Source organism: Malaya genurostris, chromosome 2 (assembly GCF_030247185.1).
Source record: "Malaya genurostris strain Urasoe2022 chromosome 2, Malgen_1.1, whole genome shotgun sequence".
In the NCBI taxonomy this organism is placed as follows: Eukaryota; Metazoa; Arthropoda; class Insecta; order Diptera; family Culicidae; genus Malaya; species Malaya genurostris.
The window spans coordinates 223,459,740-223,476,284 of record NC_080571.1 but is presented as its reverse complement, the minus strand read 5'-3'; positions in this window follow the sequence as shown (position 1 = coordinate 223,476,284).

Below are 16,545 nucleotides of genomic sequence, written 5' to 3'. Positions count from 1 at the left end.
TGATACCTGGACATTTGTAAAAGTTACGCTGTGTTGAGTACTTCTGCGATTATGCGTGTCTTCGATTTTGCACAATTTTCAAAATAAAATTAAGTTTGCAACAACGAGTTTGCATTAAACTTAGCGTTAAAAACGGTTTCAATGATGCGACGACATTGCAAATGCTAGAACAGTGTTTCGGCAACGGTACTCTGATGAAAACTGTCGTTTATCAATAGCAGGAACATTTCAGAAGTGGCCCTGAGGCTGTGAATGATGGTGAGAGAGTTTTCAGTCAAAAATGAAGGCGATGCTCACAGTTTTCACTGATTACAAGGGTGTTGTGTATCATAAATTCCTTCCACAAGGTCAGACCGTCAAGAGGAAGTATTATTTGGGCGTTATGAGACATTCGCCGAAAAATGCCAGATTTGTGGGCAAACAACTCGTGGATCTTGCACCACGCTAACGCTTCGTCAGATCGTTATCCGTGAACATTTGGCTAAAAACGAAACGAATACCATTCAGCAACCACCGAATTCACTTGATTTGGCTCCATGCGATTTTTTTTTATTCGGTCGAATAAATAAACCACTTCGTGGAACGCGTTTCAGCACCCTAGATGAGACTATGGAAAAATCGCAGGTAGCTCTGATTTCCATACAGAAAACTGAATATAAAAATGTTTCGAGGATTGGATCAAGTGCTGACATAAGTGTGTTGCGGTCGATGGGGAGTACTTTGAAGGAGAAAATATCGATTTTGATGAATAATCTTGTATTTTTAACTAGCTGAATTACCCGGCGTTGCTTGGAAATGTTTCGTGAAGGGAAGGCCGAAAAAAAATCTCGAAGTTGTCATGCTTAGTGAAATACTCTGATTGTAGTGAAACATAACTTAGACGGCAACCCGTTTGAACAATACTCCGTCCATGTTCAGATTGCGAATGATCAGTGTCTCATCTCAGATTTCACAATAATCATAATTTCCATGCTATTCTCGACAAATTGGGTCAGTTTTATATTTAAACCCTTTTGTTAGAAACGTTTAAAACACCTTTCTCTTTATAAATACCTTCTTAGTAACCTCCGAGTTTCATATGTATATGTGCTTGTAACGTACTTGATTTTTCATGTATGTGTTCTTGTAACGTACTTCCGTACTTGCTCGTCACATTCGATCTACAATACCTTTGGCTTCCATGGTTATGAACACTTGCTACTCCCTCCTCTTTATACTGTACTCGTACAATTTTTCGTAAAACTCGATCAATTTTCCCTTCCACTTTCCATGTTCGGGACACACTTACTCCACTCTCTCACCATCAAAATAACCCTATAATCTATTTTGATTTAACTTCCTTTTTGTCAGTGAACTTACTACAGATCTCCTCCATGATTACCCTGAGTAGTGAAGAAAGCATCTGTGCTTTTAAAAAAATATCGATTCCCACCTTTGGTACATGTGCCAAACTTTATGGCGATTCGTTAAGTTGTTTCGTTGTCATGCTGAGACTTAAATACCCTCGCGTTCATAGACAGATAAATATTATTTTCCCTTAGTTCTTTGAATTTCCCGGCAAAATGGAACCAGATCCTTTGAAACTATTTAAAAAAATGGCGTTACACTCGAATTAACAACAGCAATACTATCTACTACGATCTTCAAATTCTTGCCACTCTACCCTCCCGTTCAGTAGTTCCGAAGTTGTGCCGTTACAACCATTACATCCCCTTTTCAGAAGGACGTACTACATCCACCCCACACGAATACCCTTTAAATCATATCTAAGTTGCGCAAAAAGTATCTATGGTCTTCAAAAAGTTTCGATTCTCGTCAAATTAAATAATTTTTTTCATGACACCTGCTACACTACCTACACCACCGATTCTCGTCAAATTAGATAAAATTTTTATGACCACCTTTGTTAAGGACACTTGTTACACTCCTTCCCCCTATGGAAATATTCTTATGACCATCTGTGAAGAGCAAGAAGCACATGTGCCAGGTTTGATAGGAATCCATTAAGTAGTTTCGAAGTTATGCCATTACAAACATTACACCCACCTTTTAAAAGGCACTTGCTACATACATCCCCTATTAAATCTTATCTTTGGTATGCAAAATGTTTCTAAGATCTTCAAAAAATATCGATTTTTGTCAAGTTATATGTAATTTTTCATTACTCTTCCTTGTTAATGACACTTGCTACGCTCTCTCCCCCCATAAAAATACGCCTATGACCATCTCTTAAGAGCAAGAAGTTCATGTGCAAAGTTTGATAGCAATCCGTTCAGTAATTCCGGAGTTATGCCATTACAAACATTCCACCCCCCTTTTTAAAGGCACTTGCTACATCCACCCTCCATATAATCATATCTAATATATGCAAAATGTTTGTACGGTACTAAGAAAGTATCACTTTTCGTCAAATTAGACCAATTTCTTCAAGACCCCCCCTGTTAAGAACACTTACTACGCTTCCTCCCCTATTAAAATAACCTTATAACCTTTTCAGAAGAGAAAGAAGTATCGGTGCCAAGTTTGGTGGCAATTCGTTCAGTAGTTTCGAACTTATGCCTTTTTAAACATTGTACCCCCTTTTTAAAGGCACTTGATACATCCACCCCCCGTATAGTCATATCTAAGGTATGCAAAACATTTCTATGGTCTTTAAAACGTATCGATTTTTGTTAAGTTATATGAATTTTTTCATGACCCCCCTTATTTATGACACTTGCTACGCACCCTCCCCTATAGAAATTCTACTTAAACCATCTCTGAAATGCAAGAAGTAAATGTGCCAAGTTTGGTGGCAACCCGTTCATTAGTTCCGAAGTTATGGCGTTTCAAACATACAAACTTACACCCATTTATATATATATATATATATATATATATATATATATATATATATATATATATATATATATATATATATATATATATATATATATATATATATATATATATATATATATATATATATATATATATATATATATATATATATATTGTCTGATTGTCTGAATAAATTCCGGAAACTTTTTGATCAAGGTAGTATAATAAACAAGTTCAAAAGTCTCTGTAACGCCACCTCCCATCCCTCGATGGTGATATTTCTATTTCAAATCTTTGCCCACCGGGCGGCACCGCTTAACCATGACTTATCACCTTATAATTTCGGAACCGGAAGTCGGTTGCAAATACTATCCAAAAGCATTCTATGAGACCTTTCCTTTGAATTTAAGTTTGTAAATATTGGGTTAAATATCTCTGAAAAAAATCTAAATTAGTAGCAATTCGATGATTTTGATCACTTTTTCTGATACCATAACCCGAAGCCGGGGAACGGCTAAAGCCAAAGTGAGTTTTCTTAGGCATCAACTAGCAAATACTGCAAACTAGCAGAAATTACTGTTGAGTTTCAAGTGGTTTGCTGCTTTTCAAATTTCGTTGAGAACTACGCTTTTTTGACTCATTACCTCATTATTCCGGAACTGGAAGTCAGATTCGTGTGCAATCCAAAAGCAATTTATGGATATATCAGATTCTTTATTTGGCTCCAGAAAAAAACAGTTCTCTGTTTCCATTTTTGCCATGTATAACTTTGCAACTCTGGAATTGGTAGTCGGATCTAAACAATGTTCAATAGCACAGCAATGTGACCATTCTTTCATTTACATCTATGTCTGTGAAAAGCGGTTCAGCCGTCTCACACACAGACATTTGCTGATCTGTACGAACTGAGTCGAATGGTATATGACACTCGAACCTCCAGGCCTCGGTTGCAAAGTTGGCTTCCACAGTGATTGCATAAACTTGTAAAAGTCAGTAAATCAACGCATGGTAAGTTGAAGACATGAAAGGATGGAATTTATTTCGTAGTCGTTGTTTACGACATTGGAATAGAATTCTAACGTATCAAATCTAAACAAAAATTCGACTGACTCTGGATTGATTATATTCAGAAAAAAATGAGTAATCCACCTTCTAACGTTCAGCAGCTAGAGAACAAATACCTACTTGTTCTCATGTTTGCAACACACCATGATAAGTTTATTTGATAAATAAAATGCTAATGAATTACTCCATGTCAACATTCAAACTCCACGAGTTGAGTAAGAATTACAAAACTTAAAGGGTACACCGCACCGTATCGGACTTTGAATGCTATGCTCTGAGTTCTCACGGACACAACACTCACTCGGTGGAGGAAAATTGTTGTCTTACTATGCGAAAAATATAATTTACACCAGAGCAGCAGACATGAAAATGAACTTTTACTAGCGTACGTACGTAACATAAGTGGTTGGCTGCTAGAAACAATGATACATTTCTGAAACGTGGCTGGATTTAGCTGTGTGAGAATGTGTTCACACTAGCGAACTGCTAGAAACGATTAACTTCCCCAATTGTGTGTTCGTAGTGCAGAAGTCGACCGAGGGTGTGGGGGTCAAGCTGCTACTGTGAAACGTGATGCCAGAACTTTAGATCGCATACATAAATGCAATGGTTCACAAACATATTTTATTACACTCAATTCCAGATGCATGGAGTTACCATTATCTCTCATAGTCGGTAGGGCACGTCGTGGTTTAGAACAGCAATCTTTCCATTTCATTGCAAGTGTAACAATCATCACATGAGTTCGATTGATGGTGAGCCTTTATATTGTTGACTGAAGAACTGATAATTATTGCATTTGAGTGACCTGCAATCCTTAAATGTTATACAGCATTTCGCTTATGTTAAGAGTGATGAACTAATTGAAATGTTCATCGATTATTCAAATTAAAAACAAACACTGCTAGGCTAGAAGTTTCGATGTGGAAACATGTTTTTTTTTACAATAGATAGTCTCGATTGGAATAAGATGGATTAACAAACAAATCGATTGATACCAAATAAATGCCGATTGAACCTCCCATTTACATCGAATACTACTAAGTCATCATTCAATGAATTAATTATTTCGATCGAAACCAAGTAAACAGTACGTACGGGTCAGAATCAATGTCAGGCGATAAAACTTGAATTGTGCTTATTTCGCTAAATTCGTATTCGGAAATGGATAAATTTGCTTTCAAATCGATATTGATAATGATGTTTCAAAATTGATAAACTTAGATATTTGGAATGGCCGCAAAATTCGCTATCAAGTCCGTTTTGCCCATATTTCTCTTTTTTAACTTAACTTCCAAGACTGACTGACGACTCTGAAAAAACTTCTTTTAATCCACCTAGTGGTGTAATGATGCCTTTCTCATAGTACTTATAGTTTCAAAAATATTACTAGGAAATTTTGCCAAGAAATTTTTTTTTTCGAGCTTGAATAAAATTAGAAACTTTCTTTAGATATAAACTATTACAACCTATTCAATTTCTAAATAGTTAAGTTTTTGCTTTATTTTTCATCGTCGCATTAAATGACAGTTTGAAATTTTAAATACACTTTACCCTCTAGTTCCAGCTTTGGAATCCGGACTCGGATGAAATTCAACAGCAACATAACCTTTCTATATGAGGAGAGAAAAAAGTATACTTTTATAGAATAGCATCGTTCTCATGATTTTTTGATAATACAAATTGGATTTAAGAGAATATCAAGGATGGTAAACACTACAAATGGTTCCATCTACTAATGATGGTTAATCTACATTACCTTTTCTTGCAATTATTTCAGCGTAATTCTTTAAGCCTTCTGAAATTTTTTCTGATAAGATGGAAAGATGGCGGCCTTTTTTATAATGTTACTACCTTTGTTTTAATGTTACTTAGGTAGCGTACCTCTAAACAGTTTCGACTTTTCCAGCGCTCAGATTTCATATCATTTTCATATACAGATTTTTAATACAGAATTTTGATCCCCCGATACAGATCTATAATTTTATATGCGATATTCACCTAACCGGAGACCATTTTTGTAGAAACAGAAAATGAAAATTATAGAATGACAGTACTCAAGGGAGAGAAAGGATTTGAATATATAGAACGGAAAAGGAGAGACGTGACAGAGGGTCATTTAAGAAATCTTTTAGTAACTTAACTTTTACCTTCTACCAGAGGAGTCCGGCTTAGGCATCTGAACAATGCGAATCGCCCAAGTCTCTGGTATGTCGAAAAGTAGTGATAAAGGTCTTTTACCATAAATATGTCGGAAAGTAGTGATAAAGGTCTTTTACCATAATTTTTTCTCCAAAAAAATGAATATTCGAATGTGGCAACCCTGCACGGTATTCGAAATTGAACAAACCATTCTGCGAACGGAGCAAAGGCGATGGTGTTTTCTTCTTCCGTACCAACACATAGCGGATTTGCATTGTCATTTTGAATTTTATCGCTCATCGCCTTATACTTTCGGAACCGGAGGTCTGACCTGTATGAAATTGCACGGTATCGTTTGAGACAATGAGAGCTTTAATTTGAATCATAAATTGTGAGAATTGATTCAACCGTTGCTGAGAAATCGAAGTGAGATCCGTTTTTGGAACCTTTCTTCACTATTATCGGTGCTATCGGAAGCGGAAACAGGGGACTAGTAGTCCCAAAATTGGTTTATAAATCAGCTAACTATATTTTTCAGTTATCGCGCTGTAATATCGGAGCCGGAAGTAGAATCTCGATCAATTGAATTTCTCATAGATTTGCACATATTGCTTTATAATTCCGAAACCGGAAGTCGGATAAAGATGAAATTCAATAACAAGCTATGGGATCATAAGACCTTTCGTTTGAATCTAATTCCGTTTTTCATTGAAAAACACTGGTGGCGTGGATTGCTCTGATTTTGCACTTTCGAGCAGAAATGCAATATTTTGACGGTGTTTCATTGCCATTTCTGCTCGAAAGTGCAAAACCAGAGCAATCCACGCCATCAGTGTTTCTCAATGAAAAACGTCTTAAGTGAGTGCCATTTTTTTCCTTATTTTGGTGCATATCTCCCTGTAATTCAGAAACCGGAAATCGGATCGGGATAAAATTCAACAGCAATTCTAGAATCAGCCATTGCTGAAATAATTGAGTGGCATTTTTTGTCACATATACACACGAACATTTTGTGATCTCGACAAACTGAGTCGAATGGTATATGACACTCGACCTTCCGGGCTTCTGTTCAAGAGTCGTTTTTCGCAGCTCTATATCAGAAAGGCAAAACGAATTCGACTAAGCGAAAGGTACTTCCGACATGTTTATATGTTCAATAAATGTATTCTGTTTGGGATTCTAAAAAGGACCGTTTGAGGCATTGGAGTTGTGGAGAGGTCTATTTATTATACACGGATAAAAATCCATTGCCGGTACCATGATTAAGAAATGATGAAAATCATGGATCATGTCTTGTTATGAGATCATAGCTACTATTATTGATATTATGAGCAAAAATCATGAAAATTTGTATAGGAGATGAGTTATTGCTCATGATAAAGACTGTCCCAGAAAGTATGGACACACTTTGATTTCGCTGTAAATAATTCACAAGTGTTAGATATTCAAATTTTATTCGATATACTGATAATATTAGACTACAACAACAGAATATTATTCTCAACATTTGCTACTTAGCCCTTGTAAACTAGCTGGCGCACATTCTTGCGAACGTTCCTCATTAAATTCCATACAGACATCTTAGCGACAAGTTTTGACACTTTTTTCCAATCTTTTTCGAACTGTTGAATGGTTTCGGCTGCCGAGACATGTTTCCTATGATGTGCCTTCGTTAATGCCCAAAATACCTCAATGGGTCGAAGTTGTGGTCAATTTGGTGGATTGGTGTCTTTTAGGACGAAAGTGACATTTTTGGTAGTATACCATTCTACCGTTTATTTCGAGTAGTGGCAAGAAGCAAGATCTGGCCAGAAGACAACAAGATCCTTGTGGCTTCGAATCATGGGTAAAAGTCGTTTTTGTAAACATTCCTTGATGTATATTTCGCTGTTCATTGAAGCAGTGGTGATGAAGGGTTTCGAAATCTTATCGCAGCTACAAATTGCTTGCCAGACCAAATTTTTCGACTTCAATCTATTCTTACCAAATTTTTCGACTTCAATCGATGTCTCGTACTGGTTCAACACTTGCCCTTCTCGCACCGTTTAATATTGTGGTCTCGGAAAGGATTTGTAATCGAGTTTCACGTAGGTTTCGTCGTCCATGATTATGTAGTTCAAATTTGCAGCAAGAGTCGTATTGTACAGCTTTCGAACCCTCGGCCTGATCGATGTTTCTGGTTTCGGACTACGTTTTGGTTGTTTCTGTTTCTTATAGGTTCGAAGATTCAAACGTTCTTTAGCACGAAGAACATTTGAATTCGAAGTGCCTACTTATTTGGCCACATCCCGAACTAAAACCTCCTTCTTTTGCTCGAACGCCTTTAGTATACGTTTATCCAACTGAGGGTTAGCAGGACCTTTTTTTTCGACCCTTTTTCAATTTTTCCTCAGAGGTGTTATCCTCACCGATCTTCCTGATTGCATTTCGCACGGCTTTTTCACTTACTCCTTCCATTTTTGCTATCTTTCTCAGTGACAGTCCGCGTTCTGTGCACCATTTGTACACAATTTTTTGACGTTGTTCTGCTGAAACTCCACGCATTTCGAAACAAACTAATGAAAACAAATAAACAACTCCACAAGTGATTAGAAAAGAGTGTAAACAACTTTTAAGTTGAATTCTGATTGAAAATCATGTAGCAACCTATCAAAAGTGTTCCATTTTACGCAGAAAACTTCAGCGATCCAAGTGTACATAGTTGGAATAATAGTACTAGTATTTAACCCGTTTCATCCTAATTTATTTCATAAGTCACAGTTTTAGTTAAACTTTCTTTCGCATTCCAGAAAAAGATTGACTATGGTTGATTGAGTTTGATTTATATTACGTAGCAAACTCTAAAAAGTAAATGACAAATAGATTCAATGACCGCACGAATAATGTACCGTTTTACCTCAATTTATCCTTTAACTAGGTCTTTTGATGGTGACACCGGTTCAACACAAGACTGATTTTCCGAAAGGGCCAATGTAATTTTGTTTGCACTTTCTTTGAATCGTTGTAATTCGGAAACTCTAAAGTACACTAATATGGTGCCTAAGAACAAGTGGAAGGCACTCGATTACAAGGTGATTATAGTAAAAAAAAATTAAAAAGTATTTTCTTTATAATTTCCATGTAAAGAACCGGATTAATTCTATTGAAAATTGTTCATAAATTTCTCTTGTTTGTTTCTTAGCAGGTGATCACATAATCTCACTTTAGTTATATCGGTCTCAGAGTTGGCCGATTTTCACAAGCTGGTATTCAAACTAATCCGGAGTTTGGTTTCGGAATTATAAGGTGATGAGGGCCTAATCTTATACCTAAGAATTTATTTAAGGGTGACGATGCAAAAACCTTTCACCGGCGTTTTTAACAGACACTTTAAAGTTTTCCACTGGAACTGTCATTATGAAGTATTCAAATATAATTTATGACTGTTCCCGAGAGAAGGTTATTGTATTAAATTTTTTATGTTTTACGTTTACTGTCATGTTAATTCTGTAACACATGTCTAAGACCTTCTAAATATTTCTATAGCACAACAATTCACAAGACTTGTGATGATGCCATATATTCTGAGATCATTTACATTCCTACTTAAAATGACTTTTATTCACTGCATAGAGTAGCACAGCCGATTCATGGAGAATGGAAAACATTTTCTAAATTTATAGTTCATAATAGTAGATGGTCATAAAAACTTACTTTTGCTATACTGGTTTCGGATTCCGGTTCCGGAAGTAGTGGTCTGAAATTCAAAAACGAAACTCACATAAATCTCTCAGAGATAAGTTAACGTTTGAGCACAGATAATAGTACGAGAAAGCCAAATCAGGTGAACGAAGGTAATTCGTATCCTAAACCGTTGATTTTAGCCATGGTAGCGATGCACATGTGCTTCATGCAATTCGGTCTTCAATCGCTTTTACTGACTTTTTTCTGATTTGAGGTAGTCCTCCCAAAGTATACTATGCCGATCCCAGAAAATCGACATTGTGATCTTTCCGCCCAATGGAGACGCCCTTCGAGGCACTCGTGCAGCTCCGAAACACTCGTATTGACTTCAGTCTATTGCTGGTTAATCATTATGTTCTTTGGCGTATAATAATGGATTCAGGCAAACATGTACTCGCAGTGCGCTTGCGTTCGTCTTTCTAGCAATAAATAAGTATGTTTCTGTTTCTGATTTCTGCCAGTCTCTCCCTCTGAGTACGTGGCTGTCGGTAACATTTAAAATATTGAAACAACAGAATCTTGTAAAACAACATTTCAATTCACTGAATACTCTGATATCAAAAAAAAAAAAGAACTAATAATTCATGGAAAGAACTAATTCCTTCATGGATAGAATAAAACAATCACTTCAATTAAATAGTATTTATGCTCATTTTCTTTCAAAATTAGATACAAGTTTTCATTCCGATAAGATATGTCATCATGCTAATTTTGATCAGTGTATTCCATGTCGTTGTAGGATCATTTTAATTCTTTTCATAATTTTGACATAGCCAGTAGATTTTGCAAATAAGTGACTCTTCAATAGGTTAGATTAGATTAGATGTCGTTTATTTTACCACGGTTTCAACTACTTAGTCGCTCACCGGGGTTCAATAGGCTAGCATGCCAAAACTCTTGTAACGTTTTTCAATACCTATAACTTGCAAAAAGTAACACATATAACACTTCCTAACACATAAAACTTAGAAAAGAGTAACGGATGTAACGTAACGCTTGTACCTTTTAAAAATGTTACATGTAACGTTTTGTAACGCCAAAAACTTACGCATGTAACGATTTGTAACGCTTATAACATACAGAAGAGTAACGCATGTAATGCTTCGTAATACCTAAAACTTATTTAAAGTAACGAATTTAACGCTTCGTTAATACTCTAACTTACAAAAAAGTTACACATGTAACATTCCGTAACACCTGTAATTCACAAAAGAGTAACGCACGTAACGTCTACAATTCACAAAAAACTAACGCATGCAATACTAAGTGAAGCCAAAAACTTATACAGTGTACCACATATCACGTTTCGTAAGGCCTGTAACTTACAGAAGGTAGCGCTTCGTAACGCCTGAAACTTAGTAAAAAATAATGCATTGAACGCATCGTAACGTTTGTAACTTACAAACGAGTAACGCTTGTAATGCTTCGTAACGTCTATAATTTATTAAAAGTACTACATGTAACACTTCGTAACGGCTTTAGCTCACAAAAGGTAACGCGTCGTAACGTTATAACTCACAAAAAAGTAACACATGAAACGCTTCGTAACGCCTATAACTTACACAAAAGTAACACATGTAACGCCTATAACTTACAAAAAGTAACGCATGTAATGCTTGGTAATGTCTATAACTTACAAAAAAGTAACGCATGTAATGCTTTGTATCGTTTAAAACTCACAAAAAAATAATGTATGCAATACTAAGTAAAACCAAAAACTTATACACATGTCACGTTTCGAAACGCCTGTAACTTACAAAAGGTAACGCTTTGTAACGCCTTGAACTTACTAAAAAAATGCATGTAACGCATCGTAACCTTTGTAAATTACAAACGAGTATCGCTTGTAACGCTTCGTAAAGTCTATAACTCATTGAAAGTAACACATGTAGCGCTTCGTAACGCCTATAGCTCACTAAAAAGTAACGCGTCATAACGTCATAACTCACAAAAAGTAACACATGAAACGCTTCGTAACGCCTGTAACTTACACAAAAGTAACGCATGTAATGCTTCGTAACACCTATAATTTACAAAAGAATAACGCATGTAACGCTTCGTATCGTTTAAAACTTACAAAAAAGTAACGTATGTAACGCTTCGTAACACCTATAACTTACAAAAGAGCAACAAAAAGTATATAACACTTCGTAACTTCCTTAAAAATAACGCATCGTATCTCGTTTACCACAAAAATCTAACCCTCATAACGATATTTATAATTTTCACAAATTAACTCATATAATTTGTAACCCTCAATTTATGAAAATTATCGTTTGCAACGCTTTCTAACTTCTTTAACATAACGTAACGCTTCCACTCTCACGCTCCAACCCTCTAGGTACGTGACAGATTTAGGATTTATTCATTGTCTCATGTATATGCCACATGTATATACAATTAGTTTTTATATTTCCCAAGAGTTTAGAAGTTATAAGTGTTAGTAGTAACTGCCATAACCTTGAGATAGAATGATAAGCTCTCAAGTTCATAGACTAATTTGTATCGAAAACATGACTTTTTTGTCTGCTCGGTGACTATTGGATTTTGATTCAGTTTCCTGTTCTGATGATAATATAATAGTTATAGCCATCGAAGAGGTGAATCATTTGGACGATGCTTATGTTGTAATTGTATCTTATGGTATTATCACCATCTTAGAGTCCAAGGTGATTCTGATTGTCCTTAATACCTCCCGACAGAGTTATCGATCACAAGTGCCACTACGATGCTTACAACGATCCTTCACAGTAGTATACAATTTTTCGCTCAAGGAAATGTCTGACAGCACTAAGCATAGTCGATTTAGCCAAACTCAATGATTTTGCCACTTTTTAACTTGACTGCGTTGGATTTGCAACGACATCCTGTCCAAAATTAGCTTCCTTCTTTAGATAGCCGTTTTCATTTAGGAATTGTGTTTGTTCGAATGATCGAGTTCAAATAAAATTTGGAGTTTAATTTGTTGAGGAAGTACCGTCAAGGTGAACGAAAAGTGAACTAAACCAGTTCGAAAAAATGGTCACCAGCATTCGCAGAGCATTCTTGCGTAGCTACCGGTGCCATTCACGTCGGTTTGTTTGATCAACTATTATTATTACTATCAATGATTATTTTGCAGCTTGCGATGCAAAGCTAAAAGCAGTATCTCGCTAATTATGCAGAAATCGATATCTTCATCATGAACCATTTATAACAGACACGCGGAGCTGGACAGTGCTCTCGCTCGTACATAAGTATGTGTAGACAGTATCGTGTTGTCCGAGTCCATTTGGTAGTCGCTGTTCCGCGGATGTATCGAATGTTGGAAGTATTTGGGCAAACACTCGGAAACAGGCGGTAATGGACGGATAGTGCTAATGCTAACCGCAAACCACGGCCATGTTGTTGTGCGGCAATCACGGATCATTAGTGATAAGTCATCAATAAATGTGGTGGGGGCAGTGTGCGAAACATGGAGGGCTTTCTGTGTCTAAACCTTTTCTGCCCGAGATATTTTGTCCTATTGGGAATATTGCTAGGAGCGGTACGATATGAATGTGATGTTAGATAGCTTTCATTAGTGTGAGAACTTATTTTATTATTATATATTGGTTTATTATTCATTACATAGCATCGATTCAGTCTATGATCTTCGGTGAAAACTTTACTAATTAATCGAATCATATGCAAAACATCGATTCACTTATGTTTTATGTTTTGGGTATAACATTCGAGTATCAGTAATAATATGTTCTTGACAGTGCACTATGATCCGAAACGGGAAATTAGCGTGACGAAAATATTTTTACTATTAAATATTAGTTTTTTGTAGTTGGTGTCTTCACAAAAGTTGTTTGTAATCAAATGGCGCTCCTTTTGATAAAAAAAATTACTAGAGTGGATCTCATTTAGATTGAAATCTGAAATCTAACTTTCTTAATTTAACTCAAAAATGATTTTGTTGTAAAATAAAGTTGAAGGAAATTTTATTTTGAGCAACTCTGCTGAAAAAAGTACCTCTCTAGCTTTTCATTTGATCGAGTTACATCAATTTTCCCGAGTAAAAGTAGGGTGGCTCCTAAAAATCAATGTAGAAAACTTTTGCCTTTACATTTTTGTTCTGGATTTCGCACGACGGTTTGGATGTACAAAGCGACAAATTAGGCGCTTTGTTCGACTTGACAAGTATTAAAAAATTATGATTTAATTTCGAACTTTCAGTTTTGTACGTTAAACGAAACAGGATGTAAAGAAATCTATGTGAGCAGCAGTTTTCACGATTAGTTGCTGATCTATCCTCTGGAATCGAGGCACAATAAAAATTACCATCCACACTATGCGAGTGAAAGATTTATCCATCATTTTCCAACTGCTCTTTTACATATGAGAATAACGGGCTCGATTTTGTTCATCAATTGTGGCTGATTTGTCGGTTAGTTTTGTGCACCGTTCGCACCGAAAATGTGGCAGTTATTTTGACCGATACATCGATAACCGGTGTTGGTTTAAATCTAATTTAACAATTTTGAATTCTTTTACGGACGAGAACTTTAATCCAAAGTACTATTTAAAATAAATGATTCAATAACATAATGAATGAATAATGAATTCACGAAAAAATTCAGTTGGCTGTAGGTACTTTTTACTCTCATTAGCTCCGCCTTATTGGGAATTAACCTGTAATGACGCGAATCTTTAAACGGAGTCCTGTTATACAGGTGAAGATGCGAACAAAAGTTTCATTTTTCAAGAAAATACACTGGACCTTGTTTAATATCAACGAGATTCAGCAAATCGGTCTTTTTGAAGGTCAATAAATAGATTCCACTGAATGTGATTGAAATGGGTACGTAGTTTCAAATTCTGAGAGTAAAAAAAATTGCAATCGAGCACAATCCCATTAAAAATGAAACAATTCAATGATTCATATAATAAACACAATCATAAAGATGGTGGTAGAAGCACCAAATCAAAAAATTAAAAACTTATTCTAGTTTAAAAGCATAGATTGTTTGCGGGAGAGACAATTGTCAATTAAAATCATTCACAATAATTATATTATTTACATAATTTAGCTATTGTTATGAAGAAATCCTTTTCTGTTATTTTTGTTGTAGGAAAAATTGTAAACCTACTTGTCTTTTGTTCGGGAGAAATATGACGTACAAACTTATTGATTTTCTAAACAGTGAATCGGCTCAATCGAAGATTGTATATATTTTTGTCGAATTTTACTTATGATACTATCAAAGATAAATAAAGATGTAGTTAGTGTTTTAAACACATTTAATGCAAAATAAGTACACAGATAAAAACATTTACATCTATTTTCATGCACATATTTGGAGCAGGGAATTGAATATAAAGTTACTTCTCAGGTCTTTATTTTTCAATATACTGTAAACGCAAAACTAAGCGTAAATTGAAATATGCTATGATATTAATTGTAAAATCAAGGCTTTTCATCGTTCATGGCATTTTACATCGTTGATGGTTTTCAATCAAATTTTTTATTGAACTGATGTCTATTTCATAGTATCAATGATTTACATGTCGTGTAAATTTCATTGTTTTTTTCTGTGTATATATGATTATCTTCATAACACAACTTTGACTTCAGTTAAAAGTTCACAAGCCACCATTGCGCTTGTAAATGAAGATTTCAGTATGCATACGAACCGTCGACAAATCAATCTATTTTCATGTGTACAATATTGAAGTAATGCTTCCAAACCCAGTTAAATGTGACAAATCCATCAACAAATTACCAAGATACAGGCGCTTCAAACAAGTTTCGAAAAATCTTTCGCCGATAATTCTAAATTGATCGGAGAATCAAATTCAATAGCTAATTGGTATACAATATACTCAAATGAGCACGGTGTGCAGCAGACGGAAAATGGCATCCACACACCGCACACAGTGCAAAAGCGACTATTCAGCGAGCCAACAAATATAACTTTAAGTTTGGTTATCCTTTCGTTGGTAAAATTACCTGCTTTGCTCAGTTATGCAAAATATGTGTCTGTACATATATTTGTAGATTTTTTTCTGTGGGATAGTTTGTTCTGTGCAGAACGGTCGATATCATTATGGCAAGCTGTGATTAGCCTGTGTAAACATAGGTCAATTCAAACCGATTTTCAAATGGTATACTATTGAAATACTTAAACGATGTTACCTAATATGTTTAAGTTAAATGTTTCCGAATCGATTGGTAGTTAAATGATATAATTCTACGAACAAACGACTAAGTTATAAGCATTCAAAATTATGACGAAAAAAGGTAATGCGTTAGTTTTGATTTTTTTAATTGACATCTAGCTCTGTATAGTGTTACTCTTACTGCATTTTCAATTCCAAAATGAGAGCTTTCACAATTATTTCCATTAATCAACTTGTTGAAGCATTTGACGATATTCGGTACCCAGAAGGTGGTGTACCTGCTTTGTTCGTATCCAAAGCAAAATCTTGGCATTACATTTCTTTTGTGGAATTTGACCTTTCTGTTTCACAGACTTCGCAGCCGATTTATAGCGTACAGAACCATTGTATGGCTAGTACTGCGATCCTACTGACACTAAGAGTTCTTCCAAGGCGAGATTCGAACATACGACAACTGGCTTGTTAGACCAGCGCCCTATGCATTGAACCACCAACCTGGGCTCGTATCTAAGTCATCTAATTATGACTTTGATCGGCTTGTCAAAATACTCGATTTATTCTATCTCAAATCGATGTAATTTTATTTAGTGTTATTGAACACAAAATACTACTATAATTGTGAATTTTCAGTTCAAATATAACAATATA